Here is a 14057-nt window from a genome sequence, read left to right as displayed (position 1 = left end):
GACATGTCCCCGGGAAAGAGTGACAAATGGAAACCTTACTGTAATGGGGCATTCTTCCTAGTAATCACCAATGTAATGAGGTATCCTTTCTAACGTACACAAATATAAAATGGTATCCTTCCTACTAACTACCAATTCATCAGGCATTTTTCTGCCAATCAACCACCTATGCAAAGGGACACTTTTCCCACTGAGCATCAATATAATAACACCATTCTCCCACTGACTACCTATGTGCCACATAAGAGGCCATTTCACACACTGGTCATCAAAGCAGGGGAGCACTCCTCTGACCACCAGTAAGGGAGTACTTTACCATGGATAACCAATACAAGGGCCCATTCACACCAGATGCGGAAGGACTGTGCTGAGTGGTTATTACCATGCAGTCCCACTGTATGGCAAGACAAAATGGCTTTTCTCCTGTGTGCCTGATTTACACCACCATGTTGCAGTGGTGTACGAGCACGGTGCGCTGAAAAAGAGTAGTGCATGAACTACTTTTTTAGAGCACCACAGCGCAGCACAAGACAGCGCCTCACACTTCACAGTGATCAATTGTACCTAATGAAATGTCTAAAGCTTAAGAATTCTTAGATGTGATGGCTGCATTAGTTTTGTTTTTTATGCTTTTTTCCCGAGTCATCTTCTAGGACAGCTCACTTGAGAGATAGGGCTCCTCCCAGGAAACACCCGCTCCACCTTTTTTTCCCCTTTATAGGCGTCCTCTCTCCCATTGGCCCCCAGTTTTAGTGTTTCCTCCGGCCAGGAAGGAGCTACGCCCGTTTTTTATTTTTTATCTGGGCTCTCTGGCGGAGTACAGAGGGTCCCTGGCTGGGGCCCCCCCCTTCCTCCAAGCAAGGCAGGGGCCTTGTGAGGGGGGGGACCTTTCAGCCAGTTTCACTAGGGATGCCCGTTGTGGGGTGGGGGCGTCGGCCCCAGATGGTCCCAGCGGGGCTCTCCAGGGGGGTAGAGCCCGCTCCGCCGACCGAGGCATTGGTGCCTTTCCCTGGGGGTTTCAGGTAAGTCTTACCTGCTCCTGGATCCCGGCAGCATGGCCAGGAGGCTCGGCTGCGGTGGGTCTGGACGCTGCGATCGCGTCACTTCCGGGCGCCGGGTGTCGTCACTTCCGGCGCAGGAGCAGGGAACGGCCGCCGCCATCTTGGAAATGGGCGGCGGGCCGTGGAAGGAACCCGTGCCACGGCCGCTTCTCCACCGGCGGCCGTGAGAGGGGGGTCGGCGAGGGGGGATCGCAGGGGGGGGGGCGGAGCCCACCAGCCCCTGAAAAACCGTCGCACCGAGGCAGAGTCTGCGGCGGCATGGAGGCAGATCTGTCAGGAGCGGGGGAGGCCTGCAGTAAGGTAAGGGCCTTTGTTTGGCAACTTTCTTTTGTTTTTACCCCCCTCCTCCCCCCCCCCTCCCCGGGATGATTGGGTACCCCCCACGCACACACAGCCCCCCTCTCCCCCCCCCCAGGCCCACAGCTGGAGCTTTCACAGTGGCACAGGGGGGGAGGCGTTGCTGTTACAGACGCATGAACGCGTGTATCTCCTTGTCCCCAGATGGGCCCACAGGAGGAGGATAGAGGGGAGAAAGAAGCTCCTTGTGAGCAGAAAAAGAAGTGTGCCACTTGTAGGAAGAAACTGGCGAGCTCCTGGAGGAAGCAGCTCTGCCAGGGGTGCATAGACAAGCTCATCAAGAAGGAGTCTGGATCTCTTTTTAAAGACTTCCTACAGAATATGACACAAGAGATGTCCAAGACATTTCAAAGCTTCAGAGAACAGAAGCCGGGACCGGCCCAGGATGAGGCCCAACCGGGCACTTCTGGCACCCAAGGGGGGAAAAAGAGGAAGCTGGTAGCGCCGGTAAGGGACTGGGAGGACGAACAGTCGGACACCTCAGACTCGGAGGAGGGTGAGATTGAGGCTCAGGGCCCAAAGGCAGACAGGTTCCTTTTTCAGGTGGAAGACACGGAGGACCTGTTAAAGGTGATCTATGAGACCCTGGATCTGGAGGAAGAACAGCAGGACCTCTCCCTCCACGACCAACTGTACGCAGGGCTACAGGCAAAAAGCAGCCGTACATTCCCAGTACACCCTGCCCTATGGTCCACGATCAGGAGAGAATGGGAAGAGCCAGAGAAGAAGGCTTTCCTTCCCAAGAACCTCAAGAGACGTTTCCCCTTTAAGGAGGAAGATGCCTCGGTTTGGGAGACTTGCCCAAAGCCAGACGCCCCTCTCTCGAGGATCTCGAAGGACACGGATCTGTCCTTTGAAGACGGTGGGTCCCTAAAAGACCCGATGGATCGGAAAGCGGACGCCTTCCTGAAGAGGGCATGGGAAGCGTCCGCATGTGAATTTTAAACCTGCAGTGGCAACGACCTGTGTGTCCAGAACCCTGGATGTGTGGTTGGGGCAGCTCCGTTCGCATCTGGAACAAGGCACTCCGGGGGAAGAGATTCTGAAGTCCCTTCCGGTGCTGGAGAAAGCGGTAGCCTTCATCGCGGACGCATCAGCAGAGACCATCAGACTCTCTGCTAGATCTACAGCGCTCATAAACACGGCAAGGAGGGCTATCTGGCTGAAATCGTGGCAGGGGGATCTGGCCTCCAAATCTAAACTCTGTGGCCTGCCGTTTGAAGGTAAACTCCTTTTCGGCCCGGAGCTGAATTCAGTCCTGGAAAGGTCGGCCGACAGGAAAAAGAGCTTCCCGGTCCCCAGCAGGCAGGTTGGACGGAAGGGGTTTCGCCCATCCAGGCTATACGCGTCGAGGGAAGCTAGGTTCCAAACCCAGCGCCCAGGCTGGGGCGCAAGAAGAGGCAGGAACGAGCCGAGAGGCAGGGGAGGTTTCCTTTTCAACCCCAGCCAGAATAGACCCAAAACCCAGCCAAAGTGACTGGAGAGGCCAGGTGGGAGCGAGACTGGGGCGCTTCCACGCACAATGGCTAAGGATAACCCAGAACACCTACATTCTGGAGGCCATCCACAGGGGGTACAGAATAGAGTTCACAAGGGCCCCCCCTCAGAGATTCTTTGCAACACCCCCGCCAAAGGACAGGGCTATGGCAGATGCGCTGGTGGACCTCCTACAAAATATGCTCAGTCAGAACGTTATCTGCCAGTTGAGAGAAGAGGAAAGGGGAAGTGGATTCTTCTCCCATTTCTTTCTAGGGAAAAACCGTCAGGTACTTACAGGATGATATTGAATCTGCGGAAGGTGAACGAGTTCGTGAGGCCCAGCAAATTCCGTATGGAATCCATATACACGGTGAAGGAACTCCTTTCACCTGGGGTGTTCATGGCCTCGATAGATCTGCAAGACGCATACCTACATGTCCCGATAAGAGAAGATTCCAGGAGATTCCTGAGGTTTGCGCTGGAAGGAGAAAAGGGTCCGGTGCTATTTCAGTTCAACACACTCCCCTTCGGCCTGTCGTCGGCCCCGAGGATATTCACCAAGATTTTAGCGGAGCCTTTAAGAGTTTTGAGACTGGAAGGGATACACATTATCCCCTATTTGGACGACCTGCTTTTATTTGCGGACACAGAGGGAGGCCTGAGATCGCACATCGAACGTACGATATCTTTTCTGGAAAGTTTGGGGTGGCTTATCAACAAGGAGAAGTCACAGCTAACCCCCTCCAAGAGGATTACGTACTTGGGGTACGTCCTGGACTCCGCACAGGCCCGATCGTACCTAACATCAGAAAAAGCCCTCAACCTGCGGCAGGACACAAGGGCCCTCCGGAGGATGTCGACCTGCACGGTCAGGACCGCGATGAGAATAATCGGGCGGATGACAGCGGCAATACCAGGGGTGCAATGGGCGCAACTTCACTCCAGGGTTCTGCAAAATCACACTAAGAAAGTTATTAAAGAGGTTATTAAATACATTAACGTGTCACCCAATGTATGGTCTCCATTCAGTAGCCAAAAGAGGCATACAAAAAAGGAGGGTTGTGAAAAGAGATTCACAGAAAAGCGGCTACATAATGAACAGAACGTGACACTAAGGGAATAATTTCCAAAAATTATGCTTTATTACACACAAATGAATATGACATATGGGCATTTGCCCTGGTTTACCATCACCTCAGTATGAGACAATACACACAGACCTAAAACCATTTAAAATGACACAAAAACCAGTCTAAATGTATGTGTAGCAGGGAAAATGGCTACATGAGTCTAGTGTCCCTGCAACACAAACACACAGGTGAACACTTCCCTAGGGAGGTGTATCCAAAAATTATGCCATGGGCATACCATAATAGAGGATATAAGGGATTAAACAGTAACCATAATGGCAAATCCCTATCAAGAAATCCAAAAAATTATGCTGTAAATATATATATCTCACATGTATGCAATGGAGCAAGCACAATATGCGTCAAAAAGGAGAGTAGCAGGCCTCAGGCCTGTATGAAGGAAGACATAAATGTCAAATATATTGTACAATACATTCCTGTGCCGGCACAAGTGGTTGGGGCCCATTCATCTGTAATATAGATAGCTGTTTCCTAGAGCTCTTGGATGGGAATATGCCCCATTTATTTCCAGGATGGAAGAAAAGATGCACACAGCAGCACTCTGCTTGAAATGGTTTCTTCACCACTACATGTGGACTATACACCACTTTTTGTAGGAAAAAACAAGACACATCCCAAAGACTCTTCTGCCTGTTGAAATATATATGGTATATCTTGTTTCCTATACAAAGCACCATGATGTCCCCATCCTGTAGTGAAACAAACAATATGTGGGAAGTCACTGACAGAGCTCACACTCTATAGAAGATATATAGGTCATATAGATCACAGAGGACCATATATCTAATGTCCTGCAACAATCCACTCACCACCTGTGCTATGGATAACGGGAATGAAAGAGAAATCCTTCATAGGTACTGCCATACAGGGCCAAGGCGGCCAAGGAACCACCGCTGACATCCGCCGATATACCGCGGGTTCCAGCCCCTTCTCGGCGCTTGTGCTGCTTAGGCTTGCCTCATGGCTTGTGAAGATGGCTTCCTCCTTATGGGTCAGCGTGCGTTCCACCTAGTGCGCATGACCGGAAGTGACGTATCTGACGTATGACGTCAACGCGTTTCGCCGATGGGCGTATCTCACTCAGCTTCGTCAGGACCAATGAAACAACCGCATTTCAATTTCCTATTTATAGTGGGTAAAGACCCACCCATTTATGCAAAAAGCCAACCTGCAGTTATTCCTAATGGAAGAAAGAAAGGGCTAAATACTTAGCACAGCTGCTGGTCATTATTGAATAAAATTAAAAAACAGATATCCGGAGACAACAGAGAGGGGAGAGACTTTAGCAATTTTGACGATACACATATTGATCAAAAAATCATGAATTAAATATATTCGTCAACTAAAGCACCCATCACACTCTAACCAGAAGGTGGCGATATTAATCAGAGAATCAACAAGTCTATCCACTGAATCAAATTATCAGAGAAACCCCTCTGAATTACCATAATATACCACAAGATGGCAATATAACCTGAAAATTCTCATTAAGGGTCACTTCAACAGAAATACCCCAATTTTTAAATATCCATCCTATGGTATGATTATTATTAAAGAAAAAAGGTACAAAGAAAGAAGTTAGCTCAAAATACCGTCCTGATACATATGGTTTAGAGCTATATTTAAACTCATAACTTGAGATCTTCCATATTGTTTTAGTTGTTTCCATATACATACATACTTTTTAAGGATTTAAGTGACATATTAGTGAAAACAAAAATCCCGCAAATTAACCACCACATGGCAATAATAAAGTACATGGCTCTAGCTATTTTTCCAAAAATACTTGGAGATCACATTCCACATTTAACCCCTTAGGGTGCAATGTATCAAGTTTATATATCCAATATTTTTCTTTTTTAAGCAGTTCTCTGTCAAAATCACCTCTCCTCTGTGGAAAGTGCAGTGCATAGAAACCTTTCACTTTCGTACCATCCAGTTTGCCTCCATGATATTTAACGTAATGTTGGGCAAGATTACTATCAGGTTCATTAGATCTAATATCTCTAAGATGTTCACCTATTCGTACTTTAAGTTGTCTTTTGGTCTTACCTACATACATCTTTTTACAAGGACAGGTTAAGATGTATAATACTCTTACTGTAGAGCAATTTATGAGACTCTGAATTTTATAATGAGTATTATTTCCTGAATCATGAAAGGAATCCGTACGATCCACATATTTGCAAATTTGACATTTTCCACATTTAAACATCCCTTTAGTACGTGATTTTAACCATGTTGTTTGTTTTATTGGTTGATAATCTGAGTGAATGAGAAGATCACCAAGATTTGGTGCTCTTCTCGCTACCATCTGGGGGCGTTCGCCTACAATCTTACTCAATCTGGGGCATTGAGTCAAAATCTTCCAATGTTTTTCTAATATCAATTTTACATCTTGCCATTGGGCTCCAAATTGGGTTATCATTCTAACAGGTTGATCACTCAACTTGGCCTTCACATCCTTTTTAGAGGATAATAAATCCTCGCGATCAGTTTGATATGCCCGTCTCCGAGCATTTCTAATTTGGGAATGGGAATATCCTCTTTCCCTAAATCTTCTATAGAGGTCCTGGGCCTCCATCCTAAAGTCATTGATATTTGAACAATTTCTCCGGCATCTCAAAAACTGTCCCACTGGAATCCCTGAAATCAGTGAACGCGGATGATAACTTCTTGCCTCTAATAGGGTGTTGGCGGCAGTGGGTTTTCTATATGTCTTTGTAAGAAGTCTTCCATTTTCAACTCTAATCTCCAGATCTAGGAAAGAGATACATCTTTCATCAAATATATATGTAAGTCCAATGTTAAAGGAGTTCTGATTGAGCTCTCCCAAAAACAATTTTAATTCCTCAGATGTTCCTCGCCATACAAGGAACACATCATCTATATATCTTAACCAGATCTGGACATTTGCAAGAAATCTTGATGATCTGAATACAACCCGCTCCTCCCAAAACCCTAAATGGAGACATGCATAGGCCGGAGCCCACGGTGCTCCCATACTGGTACCCCTAGTCTGTTGATAAAAGATATTATTAAATTGGAAAAAATTATGTTTTAATGCAAATTCCAATAGCTCACTGATAAACTCATTCTGTCCCCCCGACGTAGGATATGTTCTGTCAAGAAAATAAGAGACTGATCTCACACCACATTCATGTGGGATAGAGGTGTAAAGTGATTCCACATCTATTCCCACTAGAATGGCATCATCATTGATAATCATATTCTCAATTTTCGCCAACACATCTTTAGTATCCCTTACATAGGAGGGGAGATTAGGGACCATGTCTTTAAGAAACAAATCTATATATTTCCCTGTTTTATCTAGGGGGCCATTGATGGCTGAAACAATAGGTCTACCCGGAGGATTTTCCTGATTTTTGTGTATTTTGGGGATAATGTAGAAAGTAGGGTGATTAAATTCTTCAGTTCTCAAATACTCATATTCCTTTCTAGTTAACAGACCAGCTTCCTTTCCTAATGTTAAGATGGAATTTAGTTTTTTAGCCACCATATGAAAAGGATTCGTAGTCACTTTCCTATACGTGGATGAGTCACTCAATAAGCGTTTCACTTCCCTAACATAGTTTTGTTCATTCAAAATCACTACATTACCCCCTTTGTCACTTCTCCTAATAACAATATCCTTGGTCTCTTTTAGTTCTTTAAGGGCTTTCCTTTCTTTTTTGGTAAGGTTATCACCAATTGGCATTTTCCACTCAAGATTTTTCAAATCATCAGCAACAAAGTCTAGAATGTATTGTACAATATATTTGACATTTATGTCTTCCTTCATACAGGCCTGAGGCCTGCTACTCTCCTTTTTGACGCATATTGTGCTTGCTCCATTGCATACATGTGAGATATATATATTTACAGCATATTTTTTTGGATTTCTTGATAGGGATTTGCCATTATGGTTACTGTTTAATCCCTTATATCCTCTATTATGGTATGCCCATGGCATAATTTTTGGATACACCTCCCTAGGGAAGTGTTCACCTGTGTGTTTGTGTTGCAGGGACACTAGACTCATGTAGCCATTTTCCCTGCTACACATACATTTAGACCGGTTTTTGTGTCATTTTAAATGGTTTTAGGTCTGTGTGTATTGTCTCATACTGAGGTGATGGTAAACCAGGGCAAATGCCCATATGTCATATTCATTTGTGTGTAATAAAGCATAATTTTTGGAAATTATTCCCTTAGTGTCACGTTCTGTTCATTATGTAGCCGCTTTTCTGTGAATCTCTTTTCACAACCCTCCTTTTTTGTTCTGCAAAATCACACCCTTTCCCACTGGGACGGCAGCCGAGCAGGTCTGAGTTCCAGGATCCGCATCACGCACAAAGTGAAGGAATCGCTAAGGTGGTGGGGAAGCATCCTCACCTTGGAACGAGGAAGAAGTTGGAGGCTGGCCAACCCACTGCGGATCACCACGGATGCAAGCATGACTGGTTGGGGCGCCCATATGGAAGACGGCCTGGCCCAGGGCACGTGGAGTGCAGTAGACTCCAGCAGGTCGTCAAATTACAGGGAGCTGTTGGCAGTTTTCAAGGCACTTACGACCTTTCAGGAAAAGATAAGGGGGAGAGGTGTCCAGATTCTCTCCGACAATACCACTGCAGTGGCGTATTTGAACAGGCAGGGAGGCACAAGGTCCCCAAGGCTGATGGAGTTGGCCGGATCCCTCCTGAGCTGGGCGGAGGAAAACCTGGAGTTCATCACGGCAGTACATCTGAAAGGGGACCTGAACCAGTTGGCGGATCAGCTGAGCCGAAGAGAGGTCATCCAGACAGAATGGTGCCTCAGCCAGTCAGCGTTCGATCAGATTTGCGCCAGGTGGGGCTCCCCCTCTATCGATCTATTTGCCAACGGCCAGAACACAAAGCGGGAAAGGTACTTCTGCCTGCAGAAGGACCCCAAAAGCGAGGGGATAGATGCGCTAGCCCAGCAGTGGGAAGGAGACCTTCTCTATGCCTTCCCTCCATTCAGACTACTGCCGAAGGTGATTCAGAAGATCCGGGTGTCTCAAGCCAAAGTTATTCTGATCGCGCCATTCTGGCCCAAGAGATCTTGGTTCTCCCGGTTGAAGGAGCTCAGTTTAGCAGACCCTTGGATGATACCACCCACACGCGATTTACTCAACCAAGGGAGGGTGATGCATCCTCATCCAGAAAGGCTGTCCTTAGCGGCGTGGCTTCTGAGCGGGACAGGCTAGCGGAAAAGGGGCTCTCGGCAAGAGTGGTCGCCACCCTTTTGGATGGCCGGAAGAGGTCGACGAACGCCTTGTACGACAAGGTCTGGAAGAAGTTTTCCGCCTGGAAGGTCAGAAACGAAGCACCGGGCACGCCCATTTTGCATACAGTTCTTGAATTCCTTCAAGCCGGGGCGGATAAGAGTCTGGCCGCCAATACCCTCAAAGTACAGGTAGCGGCTCTGTCGAACTTTCTCGAGCTGAGGTTGGCGGCAGACCCATTAGTAATCAGATTCCTGAGGGCTATCTCCAGGCGCCGTGCCCCGTCCTTGCCAAAACTTCCAACATGGGACCTGGGCACAGTCCTGAAGAGCTTTCAGCGGGGGCCTTTCGAACCGCTGGATGAATGTTCACTCAGATCTTTGACTCTTAAAACCATCCTCCTCACGGCACTAGTTTCTGCCCGCAGGGTCAGCGAGTTGCATGCCCTTTCAGTGATCGAGCCGTACTGCACCATCTTATTGGATAGAATCATCCTCCGCACGGACGCGGCCTTCCTACCTAAGGTCGCGTCACACTTCCATAGATCTCAGGAAATAGTAATACCTTCCCTGGAGGCCGATCCGGGCAGCGCGGAGGACTGTAGCAGGTTAGACGTAAGACGGTGTTTGATCACATACATCGAACGCACAAAGACATGGAGACACTCGTCCCGGCTTTTCGTCCTATTCCAGGGGCCAAGGAAGGGGGACGGTGCCTCCAAGGGCACCATCGCCAGATGGATCAGGGAGGCAGTTTCGGAAGGTTACAAGTCGGCAGGCCTGTCACCACCGCCCGGCCTAAAAGCCCACTCCACAAGGGCCACTGCGGCCTCCTGGGCGGAAAAAGGAGGGGGCCTCCCCTGGACAGATCTGCAGAGCCGCAACGTGGTCCAGTTTCGCCACCTTCACTAAGCATTACAGGCTGGATCTGATCGGCAGCAAGGACCAGGCATTTGGCAGGAAGGTCCTACAAGCAGGGTGCCCGCCCTAATGTACGTATTTCTATTCTACTCCTCTCAAGTGAGCTGTCCTAGAAGATGACTCGGGAAAACGCAGTTATTTACCTGTTAACTGTATTTCCAGGAATCTTCTAGGACAGCGTAACTCCCCCCCGATTACTGTTTGATCACACAATTATGTGCAGGTATGTTGCGAACCTATGGGGGATATCTTTATTACTGGTTTTCTTTTTTGTTTTCTCCTAGGCCTTCGGTCATATTCTTATACTGGGGGCCAATGGGAGAGAGGACGCCTATAAAGGGGAAAAAAAGGTGGAGCGGGTGTTTCCTGGGAGGAGCCCTATCTCTCAAGTGAGCTGTCCTAGAAGATTCCTGGAAATACAGTTAACAGGTAAATAACTGCGTTTTTTCCTTTATTTTCACTTGGTGATCCACGTAAGTTGTTTTTTCAACAGAACAAACTCTCTTCAGTTACAGGAATGCTACAAACCAGCTGATATGACCAGCTTTTATTTATTTATGTAAAAACCTCTACAACCCTGGCAGACTGACCACACCCAGAATCTCAAACAACACAGTCGCGCGTTGGAGCGACTATGGCATAAAACCAAATCCCACCAAGCGTTCACCCATTATAAATCTGCCTTCCTAACATACACTTCCTCCCTTCAGGCTGCCAAACAAGCCTACTTTGTCACCCTCATCAATACCTTCTCTTCGAGTCCTCGGCGGCTCTTCTCTACCTTTAACTCTCTACTTTCTCCGCCCCCAGCGCCACCCAGCACCTCACTCACTGCCCACGAGATTGCAAACCACTTCAAAAAGAAGATTGACGCAATTCGTGGGGACATCGCCACTAGACAGACACCCACCCCACTTAGCATTTCTCATACCACACCTCCCTCAACACTCTCCTCCTTTGACATCGCTACCACCAAAGAGGCCCTCAAGGTCTTCTCAGAAACTCACCTCACCACCTGCCCCCTGGACCCTGTCCCCTCACAACTCCTTCGGTCACCCTCCCCCTCCATCCTATGCTCCCTCACTCACATCTTCAATCTTTCCCTCTCTACAGGTGCCTTCCCCTCCCCTCTTAAGCACGCGCACATCACTCCCATACTTAAAAAACCCTCCCTAGACCCCACCAACCTAAACAACCTAAGACCCATCTCCCTGCTGCCATTTACCTCTAAACTCCTAGAACGTTTAGTCTACAATAGTCTGAGCTCCCACCTTACCGACAACAACCTTCTCGACCCTTTACAGTCTGGCTTTCACCCTCTACACTCCACTGAAACTGCCCTACTAAAACTCTCTAATGACCTACTAACTGCAAAAACCAACGGCCACTATTCAATACTCCTACTACTCGACCTCTCCGCGGCTTTTGACACGTTGACCATCCCTTCCTCCTCAAAAAACTACACTCTCTTGGCCTTAGAGACTCCGCTCTCTCCTGGTTCTCCTCCTATCTATCGCAGCGCTCCTTCAGTGTTACCTATAACGCTGCCACCTCCTCTTCACTCAATCGCTCTCTAGGGGTCCCTCAAGGTTCTGTCCTTGGACCCCTTTTCTTCTCCATCTACACCTCCTCCCTTGGTCACTTGATAAACTCCCATGGCTTCAAGTACCATCTCTATGCTGATGACACGTAAATCTGTCTACCCCTCACCTCACCCCTTCAGTCTCCACTCACATCACTAGCCTACTAAGTAACATATTGGCTTGGATATCACTCCACTTCCTCAAACTCAACCTTTCCAAAACTGAGCTCTTAGTATTCCCCCCTGCCCGTGCCAACTCCACTGACCTCACCATAAATATCGGTAACACAATCATCAGTCCATTCACTCATGCCAGGGTACTAGGTGTAATCCTAGACTCCCATCTGTCATTCCAGCCCCAGATCCAATTGCTGACAAAATCGTGTAGACTACACCTCCGCAACATCTCCAAGATACGACCGTTTCTAACCCCAGAAACCACTAAGCTACTTATTCACTCCCTTGTCATAACACGCCTCAACTACTGTAACGCCTTCCTCATTGGCCTACCTCATCGCAGGCTATCCCCACTCCAGTCTATCATGAACGCTGCTGCCAGACTCATCGACCTTATTAACCGTTCTGTATCTGCCACCCCTCTCTGCCAATCCCTAAACTGGCTCCTGGTTGCCCAACGGATAAAATTCAAAACACTAACAATGACATATAAAGCCATCCACAACACTGCCCCAATTGACATATCCGATCTTATCTCTAAATATCACCCAAACTGTACACTCCGCTCCTCGCAAGACCTCCTACTCTCTAGCTCCCTTATCTCCTCCTCCCATGGTCGTCTCCAAGACTTCTCCAGGGCGTCACCCATCCTACCTTTAAGCGATCATTTAAAACCTATCTCTTCAGGGAAGCCTATCCCGCCCCTGCTAATACTGGTATCCTCTACGCTTCCAACCACTCCATCCCCCACAGTGACTATCTACTGTACCACTCACCCCGCCCTCCTAGATTGTAAGCTCCAAGGAGCAGGACCCTCAACTCCCTCTTGTATTGAACAGTATTGTCCCCCACTATAATGTAAAGCGCTGAGCAAACCGTTGGCGCTATATAAATACTGTAAAATAATAATAATAATAACAACCTTTCTCTCAAGGAACAAAGTTGTTTGCTGTAACTGGCTATAAAGTGTGAGCTGGAGTTATACTTCAATTTGTCATTGTATCTAAATCTGCTACTACATTTAACACCCTCCCCCCAGACTGACAATGCTGCTGTCCAATGGTGCCCCCTGTGCTCCTTCAAAGTGGGGGTGCTCATTAACACAGGAGGTGTATTACTGACCAGATCACTAGGTAAAAACAGAGGAAAAAAGCCTAAAAATAGAAAACTTAATGCAGCCACCACATCTAAGGATTGGTAAGCTGAGATAAAAATTATATTTTTGGGTTTAATACAGCTTTAAATGATACTGTCTGAAAATAGTTCTGTCTGCAATTTTGTCTGAAAATAGTTGTCTGCAGTTTTGTCTGAAAATAGTTCTGTTATTTTGTCTGAAAATAATTCCATCTGAAATTCCCTGAGACCACTTTGGGGTGAAAAGCTTGGAAAAGGTTACTATCAATGAAGTAAGTAACTGGACTGTAGATCCAGTTTTTATGTTGTACCCAGGCATGCATAATGCCGATTCTCCTGTTGTCAGTAGACAGCAGAGAGCATAGACAAAAGGCACAGAGCCAATCTGAGTGTTTTGTGATATACAGAGTTATAGCTCAATTCCAGGAAATCTGAGATTTCTCCATTTCAGCAGGGTTGTACCCACAACAATGGTTAATTTCTCATTTATTCTACGGGAGAGTCAAAAGACTTTTACTTACCTGATCCTCCACTCCCCAGCACACAGTGCTCCCCTATGAACCAACAGTGGACTGTCCCTCAGCATCACCAGGTCCAGCACAAGGCTTCGGACCCTGCATCAATCTCAACAAAGTTAGAATCTTAGACCGTTGCAGCATTGGGGAAAGAAACACTGCAGGGATCGATCTAGTAGAATAGAGGAGTGGAGAATTGGGTAAATATTTTTTTTCATACCTAAACAAGCAGTTAATTCTTGCAGTGCAGCAAAGCTCTACTACAAGGATACATTTTCAGGTTTCCCAGAATTGAGCTATAAATTTGGCTTAAATTACTAATGGCCACATGTCAATCAGGTAACATTTTTGAACCTCCATCAGCTTTAAATTTGACTGAATCCCAAAACCCCAGTTTGCACATCTGTACTTAACCACTTGCCTACCGGGTACGTTT

At 47.2% G+C, this 14057-nt stretch overlaps 1 pseudogene; it reads left to right on the top strand.

Moving 5' to 3' along the window:
- Positions 1-1319: 1319 nt before the first annotated feature.
- On the top strand, positions 1320-2895 carry LOC149464926 (uncharacterized; annotated as a pseudogene).
- The last annotated feature ends 11162 nt before the right edge of the window (positions 2896-14057 follow it).

Source organism: Staurois parvus, unplaced genomic scaffold, assembly GCF_062004578.1.
Source record: "Staurois parvus isolate SC_StPar_1 unplaced genomic scaffold, SC_StPar_1.0 ptg000145l, whole genome shotgun sequence".
NCBI classification, from domain to species: Eukaryota; Metazoa; Chordata; class Amphibia; order Anura; family Ranidae; genus Staurois; species Staurois parvus.
Note: the sequence above shows the minus strand (reverse complement) of the source record. Positions and strands in the feature narration are given on the sequence as shown.